This window comes from Muntiacus reevesi, chromosome 3 (assembly GCF_963930625.1).
Source record: "Muntiacus reevesi chromosome 3, mMunRee1.1, whole genome shotgun sequence".
NCBI classification, from domain to species: domain Eukaryota; kingdom Metazoa; phylum Chordata; class Mammalia; order Artiodactyla; family Cervidae; genus Muntiacus; species Muntiacus reevesi.
Window position 1 is genome coordinate 173,015,179 of NC_089251.1, and position 12,941 is coordinate 173,028,119.

At 37.4% G+C, this 12,941-nt stretch overlaps 1 protein-coding gene across 4 annotated transcripts in view; it reads right to left on the reverse strand.

Annotated features, from left to right (window-relative positions):
- Window positions 1–12,941, reverse strand: part of TAB2 (TGF-beta activated kinase 1 (MAP3K7) binding protein 2) — an 81,720-nt gene that overhangs the window by 12,844 nt on the left and 55,935 nt on the right. The window lies entirely within an intron of this gene.

Sequence of the window (12,941 nt, forward strand, 5' to 3'; positions counted from 1 at the left end):
TTTTCTTCCAAGGAGCAAGTGTCTTTTAATTTCATGGCTGCAGTCACCATCTGCAGTGATTTTGGAGCCCCAAAAATAAAGTCTGTCACTGTTTCCACTGATTTTCCATCTATTTGCCATGAAGTGATGGGACCGAATGCCATGATCTTAGTTTTCTGAATGTTGAGTTTTAAGTCAACTTTTTCACTCTGCTCTTTCACTTTCGTCAAGAGGCTCTTTAGTTCTTCTCCACTTTCTGTCATAAGGGTGGTGTCATCTGCATATCTGTGGTTATTGATATTTCTCCCAGCAGTCTTGATTCCAGCTTATGTTTCATCCATTATAGCATTTCTCATGATGTACTCTGCATATATATTAAATAAGCAGGGTGACAATATACAGCCCTGACGTACTCCTTTCCTGATTTGGAACCACTCTGTTGCTCCATGTCCAGTTCTAACTACTGCTTCTTGACCTGCATACAGATTTCTCAGGAGGGAGGTCAGGTGGTCTGGTATTCTCATCTCTTTAAGAATTTCCCACAGTTTGCTGTGATCCACACAAAGGCTTTTGCATAGTCAATAAAGCAAAAGTAGATGTTTTTCTGAACTGTCTTGCTTTTTTCTATGATCTAGTGAATGTTGGCAATTTGATCTCTGGTTCCTCTGCCTTTTCTAAATCCAGCTTGAACATCTGGAAATTCACGGTTCATGTACTGTTGAAGTCTGGCTTGGAGAATTTTGAGCATTACTTCATTAGCATGTGAGATGAGTGCAACTGTACAGTAGTTTGAACATTCTTTGGCACTGCCTTTCTTTGGGATTGGAAGGTCAATATTAGTAGGAGATAAAAAACTGATTAAGAAAAAGATACAGTAAGAGAGATGAAGGAGTCATAGTTACTGAAGGTATTATTATGGGGATGTTTTAAAGTTACAGAGTAACTACTTCAGAATGTTTCTTAAACAGAAAAAATACTACATCTTCAGGGATTCACAAAGAAATGGGGTTCTGCAATGGCTGAAGATACAGCTCACCCTTGGGAATAAAGGTGAGATACCACCTGTGACAGGCTGAGACCCTAAAGTCAGTCCACTGTCTTAGAACTTATCTAAGAGGTATTTCTTTTCAGTGAAAACAAAGTCTTGGAGTAGACTTATGACTATATTAGAAATAACAATATGCAGACTATTCAGGATCTTTTAAGTATGTCCATTAATTACAAACTAAAAAATGCTCTGGAAATAGTATAAGAGAGACATGATCTCAATTTCTCTAGTAGGTGCCTGGACTTTTATGTGTCTAGTTCACTTTTCAAATGTGGTTTGGGAGTTTTAGACAGGAGTCTGAGAAAGATGAATTACAAAGTAGTATCAAGGTGAATTTCTAAAAATCACAGAAAATTCACCTAAAGCTAAACTTTTTCTCCAGTTGTGGTTTTGTCTACAATTTTAATCTTCACTGTACAAAATATTACACAATACATATTCACTAAGATACATTATTAAGATTCATAATAAAGAAGAATGATTATAACGTTTACTTATGAAGACACTTTTGCTTTGATCTGTCTCTCCTAAATGAAGGAGTTGGGTATTGACTGGGGAGAAAGAAATATGGCAATTACACTTCCAGCATCCAAAAGAAGCAGACAGCTTAGAAACAGTCAGAAAGGGTGACAAAATGACGGCTGCAGCTGTAGGGTAAGACTAGAACAGTTCACCTCTGTTACAGGAAAAGACTGTGAATAGGAATCTGAGGAAATCCCTTAGACTGGCTTTGTGGGTTATTTTCCCCCTTTGTTTTGGCATACAACAAAACTGCTATAAACAAAATATCAACCACACCTACAGATGAATTAAGTTCACGCACAATGTAGTGATATGTACTTGTAAACAAGGAGGGGTGATCTGTTAAACAGACTCCAGGGGGTAAGCTAAGGAAAAAATCCTTTCCATTCCTGTCAATTATTGACATTTAGACTAACATGAACTTTAAAAGTCAAATACAAAGAATCAACTATATGAGAGAGGATTTCCAGTTAAAGGTGACTGAAAGTGAAAATGAAACTTGCTCAGTTGTGTCCGACTCTTTGTGACCCCATGGATTATATACAGTTCATGAAATTCTCCAGGCCAGAATACTAGAGTAGGTAGCTTTTCCCTTCTCCAGGGCATCTCCCCTACCCAGGGATCGAACCCAGGTCTTCCACATTGCAGGTGGATTCTTCACCAGCTGAGCCAAAATCTTCTGCCTTTTGAAACCTCATGAAAATTACAGAGGAATAAAATGGATAGAATCCAACAAAGGTAAACAATAGGAAGAAGGCAATTAGTGGCAAGAGATTTCAACAAGTTTCTGGAAGACTGAAAGCAGATGAAATGGAATAGACTAATGGAGGGCAGAGAAAGCTACAGTCTCATGACAAGGAGGGTACTGCAAAGAGGCAGCTAATTTGCCACCCAGAAACCTAAAAGAGGCTCCTGGAGAATGCAAGTAAATAACAAAAGGCAGAAGTGAGGGATGGACCAGAAAAGGGGGCTTAATTGCAAGTCTCTGGATAGAACAGTCAACCTCTCCCCATCCTATGGAATCTTAAGCACAGGATGCTTAAGCATAAGCAACCTAAAGACTTTTTAGGTTGCTGACACTTCAGAAAGGTGGCTCTCTGATATGCTAATTCTACCAAGGAAATAGGGATATACTTAACGCTTCATATAGTGATTTCTTTAGTTTTTCCAAACTTAACTGTCTAACTTGCCCTTTTAAATAGACAAAAAAAGGAGGAGGAATAACAGAGAAAAATATACTCAGTACTTTTTAAATCTTCTTTCAGTAAAAATTAAGTTTTAATTAAGTTTTAAGCTTACAACTCCCTCTGGTGGTTGTTAAAAATAAACAAGTAGAATCTCTATAAACTAGTAGAATCTCTTTAGAGAGACTCAAAATTAAAATTGGTAGCGTGTACTGAGGCAGTCATTTGTGTTCTTCATCAAACACCTCTGCCTCTCTGCTTTCCAGGTATATGGTAGAAGCGTGTCTCCTCATCCTCTCTGAATTAAGGGTGGACTTGTTCTTTCCAAAGAGTAACACGTGTCGGGGCAGAAAATTAAGGAGTCAGAGCTAATTTGCTGTATGTACTTTGTCTTGCCTGAACAATCATGGAAGCACAGAGATGGAGCTTCCCTTAACCTGGGTACCTGAGTGAGGGTGATGTAGAACAGAGCCCACCAGCTAATCTATTTGTCAAGTGAGCTAGAAATAAACCTTTGTTGTTTAAAGATACAGTTTGTTAATAGCAGCATAACCAAGCCTAAATGATACATCTATCAAAAGTAAAAAAAAATACAATATCCTTTGACACAGCAGTTTCCTACTCCTGGTAATCTCTTCTGCCAACATATCTGGGTGTGGTTAAAATTGTCATGCATAAAATTTTTACTGCAGCAGTTTGTAAAAACAAGACCCTAAGATCTATCAAAAAAGGAGTGATTAGAAATTATGGTACAAAATACTATATAGTCATTTTTAAAAGAAGCAGATCTGCAATTCCTGACTTGGAATACTCTCAAAGAGACAAAAACAAAAGCTTTGATAAAAAGAGAAAGTAAACTATGTTTCATTTGTATTAAAAATGTATAAATATATGTATGCTTCATATACAATTTCAATTTCTAGAATACAAAATGAACTGTGAATAGCTATTGGTTGTCTCTGGTGCAGAGAACTTTTCATTATAAATCCTTTTGGTTTGCTTACATTAAAAAAAAATATCAAGTATATTTAGAAAAATATTTTGGTGTAATCCCTGTAGAATCCCAGCTTGTAGAAGCTGACAAGCTGATTCTAAAATATATATGGAATAGCACGAGACCTCAAATAACCAACCTAAAAAAAGAACAAAGTAGAATGTACACACTGCAATTTCAAAACTTACTATAAAGTAAAAACAATCAAGGCAGTGTAGTAATGGCATAAGGACAAACATATAAACAAACAAAAAAACTGAAAGTACAGAAATAAACCCATCTGTTATGGTCAACTGATTTTCTATAAAGGTCCCAAGGCCATTCAGTGAGAAAGTCTTTTCAACAAATGGTGCTGGGAACAGATAACCAACAAGGACCTATTGTATAGTACAGGGAACTCTGCTTCAATATTCTGTAATAACCTAAATGGGAAAAGAATTTGAAAAAGAACAGATACAAGTATATGAACAGCTGAATCATTTTGAGGTACACCTGAAACTGACAACATTGTTCACTTCAACATAAAAAAGGAAACTGATGGCAGAGGAGAAAATTTTGCAACAATAACAACAAACCGAAGTGGTGCTGGGACACGTGGACTGCCACATGCAAAAGAATGAAATCTGGACACATGTCATAGTCTTATATAGAAGTTAACTCAAAGTAGATGGGAGACCAAAATTAAACTCTAAAACTAAAACTCTCAGGAGTAAATCCTGATCACCTTGGATTTACCCAGTGATTCTTAGATATGACACCAAAGATATGAATAATGAAAGGAAAGAGGTAAGTTAGACTTCAGCAAAATTAAAAACTTGTGCTTCAAGTACACTTACCAAGAAAGTGAAAGGATAACTCACAGAATGGGAGAAAACAGTTGCAAATCACATAAGGGACTTATAACCAGAACATACAAAAGAACTCATACAACTCAGTAATAAAAACAAATGACCTAATTAAAAAATCGGCAAAGGATATAAACTGGCATTTCTCCAAAGAAAATACACAAATGGCTTGATATCATTAGTCATCTGAAAAATGTAAATCAAAATGAGATACCCCTTTACAGCTACTGGGATGGTAAGAATCAAAGAAAACAGCAACTGAGGTAGAGGATGTGGAGCAATCAAAACCCTCATACACTGCTGGTGGGAATACAAAACAATACAGCCACAGTGGAAAACAGTGGGGCAGCTCATTCCTCAGATGGCAAAACGCAGAGCCACGGTAGCACCCAACGATTCTACTCATGTGTATACTTACACTTATGTGTATACACACGTCCACATAAACTTGTACACAAATGTTCACAGTAGCATTATTTACAATAGGCAAAAGTTAGAAACAATCTAAATGTCCATTAACTGATGAATGAATAAACAAAATGTAGTGTATCTATACAATGGCAGAATGCACCAGAAAAAGGAAGGAGGTACTAACACACGTTATAACTTGGATGAGTTTCTAAAACCTTATCCTAAGTGAAATAAGCTAGTCACAAAAGACTACATATTATGTAATTCCATTCATATGAAGTGTCCAGAATATGTAAATCTACAGACAGGAAGCAGATTAGTGACTACTTATGGCTGAGGGCAGGGGTGATGCGACAGGAGGTGATGATAAAGGGTATTGAGTTTCTTTCTGAAGTGATGAAAATGTTCTAATATTGGTTGTGGTGATGGTTGCACATATGTGACTATACTAAAAATCACTGATTTGTACACTGTAAATGATAAACTTTATCTCAATAAATGTTAAAATAATGACTAAAATTTTTTAAAGCAAAAAAATAAAATATTTGTACATGCTGAAATAAAATGATCTGAAGATACGTTAACCAAAATTGTATATCATATAGCCCCACAGAGTATGTTTATGTTATACATACTGTACAGTATATATACAATTCCTCACATATGTATTTATACATACTCATATATATGTGTATATATATATACATATTTTTTCTTTCATAAAAGAACTTTTTATGAAAGCTTCATAAAACTTTCATTAAAAAAAGTGTGAGGCAAAGACTGTAATTATAAAGGCAAGGAGGATAAAGAACTGACAATGGAGATTTCCTCAGATAATTAAACGGTGGGAAGGTTGGGCAAAGGGAGAGGTCAAGAGTCAAAAGGAGACATTTTTATTGTACTTTCCCTTTTAGGCGTTAAATTTCTTTTACCATATGGATGTTATTTTCATTAATACTTGTTAAAAAGTTCAGCTTAATATAGGAAATAACTTGCTAGTAGGCAAAACTCTTCACAAATGGAATGTACTACCTCAGGAGGTAGCCTGTTTCTCAGAAGGTACCCAAGAATAGGATGAATTCACATTTGACAGGGTCCAATTGCTGGATGAGTAAGTGGACTGGACAATGTCTGTTGCAGAGTTCTAGATGATATTTAGAGTCTCTTCCAATCTTGAGATTTATTCCAACTTAAAAGGTGGTTAGTCTTAAGACTGGGAAGAATCTATGAGGAGTAGGCCATTCTTTTCTCCGAAAGAAAAAAAATTCTTTAAGTGGTCTGATGTCAAGTAATTACTGAGTTAATTTAACACGATCTCAATGTTAACAAAGCAAGTCAATGTTTAAAAAAACAAGGCATTTCCAATTAGCAGATGAATAAAAGTTAAAGTGCAAATTTTTAAATTTAATTAATTTTTAGTTATTTTTGAAAAGAATATCTAACACCCCCAATTTTTGTTATGATTAGCATTTTTATTAAATCTTGTTAAGTAGAAAGGTGCTGTGGTTTGGAGGGAAATATTGCTGAAAAAATGACAAGGAATGAGAAGTTCCAAGAAGCTAATTTTCATCTCATAAGTTTTTTTATTTGTATTTCTATTTTAGGTTCAAAGTCAAAGCTACTGCTTTTCAATATAATAGGACCATAAATATAACTGGAGAGTACTAAAGTATCATAAAAATGATTATAAGAAAAGTTCAATACCATAGGCTTTTTCTGTATCGATAATGGAGAAGGAGAAGTCAATCTGGCAGCAATGTTAGTTTGGTAAGAGCCTCGGGCAACTATAACAAAATACAGAACACAGGCCAACCCTTTCCTCCCCTAATCCCCAATGAAAACTGGTTTGAATGAGTGGAGCATTTGTTCTCCACACTTACATAAGTTGCCAGTGTTACAAAAAGCATACGTTTATGAATGGGAGAGGACATCAGAAAATCTCAGAATATAGTGAATGATGAAAGTGCTTATTGATTCTTTTCAGAAGTTAGGTAAAGTCAGGAGGAATGACTCAAGGAAGGAAATGGAGCTATCTGGCCAGTAATCTTACTACTGGTAAGCAATTTTCACTTTAATATTTGTTCTTCCTAGCAAGTAAAGTAAGAATCTACTGCATGCTGACAAGACGGAACTGAAATTTCTAACCTGAATTTGTTTTTTCTATTTGGGACTCATTTTTGTCTCTGATTCTTACAGTGGTTTAAGGACTCAAGTATAATCTATTTCCTTTATAGGGGGTGGGAGTGATCGACTTGGTGCTGAGATGAGCAAGGTCCTGACTGCAGTCTCTGTGTCCTTGTCTTTTGAAGTAAAATGCTGACTGAAGAGTTAATGAATGGGAAATGTGAAGATGCAGAAACAGAATAGCTGTTGGGCTAGGGAACTGGTAACAACTGAGACTATGACTTGGCCATATAACACAGTCACCAACTCTTAGTTTTCTGAAAGATAGAGATAAAGGCCTGACAAACATTCCCAAGTTGTTTATACAGGAAGGACCACACTTCAGATGAAAACTGCTGACTACAAGAACATAGATCCTAGACTAGCTGAAATCAGAAGGCTAATGATGATACTTGAAACCTCACCCTAATGCCAACCAATCGAAGAACTGTCCATGAGGTCATCAGCCCTGCTCCTTGAACACTATAAAACTCCCTAACCTTCCAGGGTGGGTCACATGGTCATCAGGGAACTAGCCCACTGTGGCCTCCTTGGCCTGGCAAAGCAATAAAAGCTACTCTTTTCTACTTCAGCCAAAACTCTGTCTCTGGGTTTCTATTAGGCACTGGTGAACAGAGGCCAAGTTTCTGCAACAGTTTCATTAACTGTCCTCCTTCCCTCTCATTCTACAACAGAGAATTATACAGAAATTCTCATCTTTGAAATTTTTATTGTAGTATATATTTCAAATGTTAAATGGTAAGTTAAAAAAATGCATTTCGGTTCCAAGTTATTGATTCATGTTCTCTCCTCAATTTGAGAAAAATATTTTCCTTCAAGTACTTGGATCAACTTTTTTTTTCTACTCTGAAACAGTGTTTCAGGAGCTTTAGCAAGATCAATTTCACTGCAGGAAGCAGGGACATTTCTTTTCTCTTTATTACCCACACCACACAAATTAAGAGTTCAGAAAAGATCCTTACTTAAAGACCAATGTTATTTGGGTCACCTCATTTACTGCAGGGCAAATGGTAAGGCATTACACATGTGTAAGTTAACAATGCAAGAGATGCATTGTGTAGGAAGGAACAGTCCTTTGATTTGATTGGATGATACATAAGTCACGGTCAACATCGTTCCATGGTAACTAGAAGGAAAACGAGAAAAGAGGTCGAAGAACAGCCGGCCCACTATGGTGCACACATGCAGATAACACAAGGGTACACAGCCACACAAGTGTTAGGGAATCCCATATGTCTGTAGGTATGCGTAAGGAAAGTGACCATGTTTGTTCCAGCTGTCTGAAGGCGATTAGGAAAGAGAAATAATCATGGGAAACTCTGCTTTTTTGGGTAGGATTTGAGTTCTCAAACCAGATCCCTTATTCATTAGCAATTTTTTTTCTACCTTCAAGTGTCCTACCCCTACCCAGGGTGTTCCTTTATTGTTCCAAGTTATTTCTAATTATATCTACATATAATCTGTTTGTGACTTCTTTCCTAATAGCTGCCTTTATTTGTTTTTACTAAGTCATCTTTTAGCTCCATGCTTCTCAAATTGAGGCCTACATGGCCCTTCATACATGGTGTAGCAGGGGTGATATAAAGGCACAAGGTAAACTTGCGCCACCTTCTCAGAGGGCTCACTGAAAATCTGAAAAGACATTATAGTGCTGTGGGCTCTGTTAACTGCCTAGATGAGACTCTTGATGCTGCTACCTGCCCCTTGTATAGGCATTTAACCTACCTGTTCTTAAGCATTTTAAGCTGAAAATAGGAATATTACTAGTGTCTACTTTATATTTCGTTACGAGAAATAAATGGGCTTTCAGAACAATGCCTAACACATAGTAAGCTTTCAGCAGGTACTAGTTGTTGTTATGTAACTTAACATATTGCACTCATCTCACACGCTAGCAAAGTAATGCTCACAATTCTCCAAGCCAGGCTTCAGCAATACATGAACCATGAACTCCCAGATGTTCAAGCTGGTTTTAGAAAAGACAGAGGAACCAGAGATCAAACCGCCAACATCCACTGGATCATCAAAAAAGCAAGAGAGTTCCAGAAAAACATCTATTTCTGCTTTATTGACTATGCCAAAGCCTTTGACTGTGTGGATCACAATAAGCTGTGGAAAATTCTGAAAGAGATGGGAATACCAGACCACCTAACCTACCTCTTTAGAAACTTGTATACAGGTCAGGAAGCAACAGTTAGAACTGGACATGGAACCACAGACTGGTTACAAATAGGAAAAGGAGTACGCCAAGGCTGTATACTGTCACTCTGCTTATTTAACTTATATGCAGAGTACATCATGAGAAATGCTGGGCTGGAGGAAGCACAAGCTGGAATCAAAATTTCTGGGAGAAATATCAACAACCTCAGATATGTCGATGACACCACCCTTATGGCAGAAAGTGAAGAAGAGCTAGAGAGCCTCTTAATAAAAGTGAAGGAGGAGAGTGAAAAAGTTGGCTTAAAGCTCAACATTCAGAAAACTAAGATCATGGCATCTGGTCCCATCACTTCATGGCAAATAGATGGGGAAACAGTGGCTGACTTTATTTTTCTGGGCTCCAAAATCACTGCAGATGGTGATTACAGCCATGAAGTTAAAAAGACGCTTACTCCTTGGAGGGAAAGTTATGACCAACCTAGACAGCATATTAGAAAGCAGAGACATTACTTTGTCAACAAAGGTCTGTCTAGTCAAGGCTATGATTTTTCCAGTGGTCATGTATGGATGTGAGAGTTGGACTGGAAAGAAAGCTGAGTGCCAAAGAACCGATGCTTTTAAACTGTGGTTTTAGAGAAGACTCTTGAGAGTCCCTTGAACTGCAAGGAGATCCAACCAGTCCATCCTAAAGGAGATCAGTCCTGGGTGTTCATTGGAAGGACTGATGTTTGGCCAATACTCCAATACTTTGGCCATCTGATGTGAAGAGCTGACTCATTGGAAAAGCCCCTGATACTGGGAAAGATTGAGGGCAGGAAGAGATGGGGATGACAGAGGATGAGATGGTTGATGGCATCACCGACTCAAAGGACATGAGTTTGGATAAACTCTGGGAGTTGGTGATGGACAGGGAGGCCTGGCATGCTGTGGTTCATGGGGTTGCAAAAAGTTGGACACAACTGAGCGACTGATCTGATCTTAACATTATTCATTTCCCCCTTGAGCAAATGTAAGCAAAGATGGAGAGACAGGAAATACTGGGGGGTGGATTCAGATAGGGATCTCAGAAATAGTCTCATTGAAAAGGTGACTTTGAGTAAAGACCTGAAGGGACTGAGGGAATTAACTGTGTGTTCAGGGAAAAGAGAATTTCAGACTGAGAGACCAGCAAGCACAAAGGCCCTAAACGTATGCCTTCTAAGCTTTAAGGGGCAGAAGTATGAAGGCCAGCAGGACTGGAACAGAGTGACTGAGGTGGTAAGTAAAAGAAAGAGATGAGGGAGAGCCAGTGGATCTCTGAATGGAAAGATGGTGATCATGTGCAGATGAGTCATACGATCTGACTTACGTTTTTCAAACTGCATTCCTGTGGATGCTGAGTTAAAAGACCCTAACTAGGCAAAGGTGAAAGCAGGCAGGCTACCGCCATAATCCACCTGAGAGAAGATGGCAGCTCAGACCAGAGTGGTGACAGTGGATGGGGGTGCCAAGAAAAGAGAATTCTTGATATACTTTGAAAGTTAAAGTTGACAGGATTTAGTCAAATTAGATGTGAAATGTGAAAGGAAGGAAGGAGTCAGTGGTGTTTCTCAAGTTTCTGGCCTGATTAAGATGTCATTAATGGAGATAGGAAGAGTAAGCTGGGTGCAATGTAAGACGTTTTTTCAGACACAGTAAACTTGGGATGCATTAAATGGAAATATTAAGGAGATAGTTAAATAAATTTCTTGAAATTCAGGAAATAAATCCAGGTTAGAGTTACAAATCTGGGAGCATTTGGCATAAAATTTAAACTTATGAGGCTGATAGAGATCATCCAGGGACCAGTAAAGACAGAAAAGAGAGAAAGCCCAAGGACTGAACTTTGAGGATTTGATCTCACTTTTTTGAACAAAGAAGTGAAAAATCAGAGAGATGAGGGAGAACCACCAAAGAACAAAAGGAGAGGTACAATCCCAGGGTGGTATACTGTAGTAGTCAGGTGGACAAAATGTTTCACAGAGAAGAGGGTGCTCGACTGCAGCAAACACTACCGATTCAGATCAAGGAAGACACGGACTGAAAGACCACGGGGTTTACAGTGATGCTGTCCATGATGGCCTTGCCACGAGCAGGTGTGCTGCAGCGGGGAAAACCCTGACTATAGATAGGCTCAAGAAAGAAGGGGAGAGAAACTGGAGACATCAAGTTTAAGCAACATTTTATTTTCACATACCAGTCAGTATATGAGTATCTTATGTCTACTTCAGTAAAAAATTCCCCTTATCAAGTTATCTTCAGAAAAACAATTATACTCTGGGAGGGCGGGAGGGCAGAGATACAGGTGAGGAAGATTAAGAGGTACAAACTTTCAGTTATGAAATTCTCAGTCACAGGTATGAAATGTACTCTGGGGGAATATAGTCAACAGTTATGTAATATTTTTGTAAGGTGACAGATGACAACTAGACTAATCATGATCATTTTGAAATGTACAGTAATAATGAATCACTATGATGTGAGTGCCAGGAATTAAAACAGTGCTGTAAGTCAATTACACTTCAAAAGCAAACAAATAACTTAAGAGACATCAGATATGTGGCTATCAGAGGGGAGGAGAGAAAGGGGAGTTAGATGGATACAGTCAAAAGGTACAAATTTCTAGTTATAAATAAATACTAGGGATGTAATATACAATACAGTAAAGATTAAAAAAAACACTGTTACACATTGTAAATGAAAGCTGTATAAAGAGTAAATCTCAAGAGTTCTCATCAGAAGGAAAAAATATTTTAAAAATCTGTTTCTTTAATGTTGTATCTATATGAGATGACGGATATTCACTAAACCTACTGCGGTATCATTTCATGATGTGTGTAAGTCAGATCATTATGTTGTACACTTTAAGCTTATATAGTGCTGTATGTCAATTATATATTAATAAAATTGCTAGGAAAAAACTCTCCATTTAAAAATTAGCAATTATCCAAACACAGGAAATCTACTTTGATGGAAAGAGTAGAAGAAATGACTTTGGGAGAAGAATAGGAATTAAGTATCAGTGGAAAAACATGGTGTTATATTAAAAATCACTTATTGCCAAAACTAAACAGAAATGGCTCCAGTTTAGTTACAGATATATGGAACGTAAAGTCTCAGCACAATTTCTAGAAAATTAGAATAATCTACAGAGCTTTAAAACACATGTGCACAAATGCACACATATGCTCACATGCACCTAGGCTTTACCATTCAGAAGCTCTAATTGAGCAAGTCTGGGGTTGAACCTGTGCAATTTTATGTTTTGAAAGCTTCAAAGGCGATTACAGAATTTGAACACACCACAGCCCAGCATGGGTTGAAAATCACTAGAATATAATTGTTCAAGACAAACCAAACCAATCAGACTCCTCTAAGAAAGTCAGCAGTGAAATCAGTATTTTTAGAAATTTTAAAAAGGACAAGTGGTACTAGTAGTAGTAGGAGGCTATTTACTGCATGGGGGTGACTATGGTAGTATTTTCCAACCTATAATACTGAGAACAGTTTACCAGGGGTATAGATGATTATGATACATCCTTACTCTAAAGGACTCTGTCTAATTTACAAAACCTGTGTCAATACTGAGGAAACAA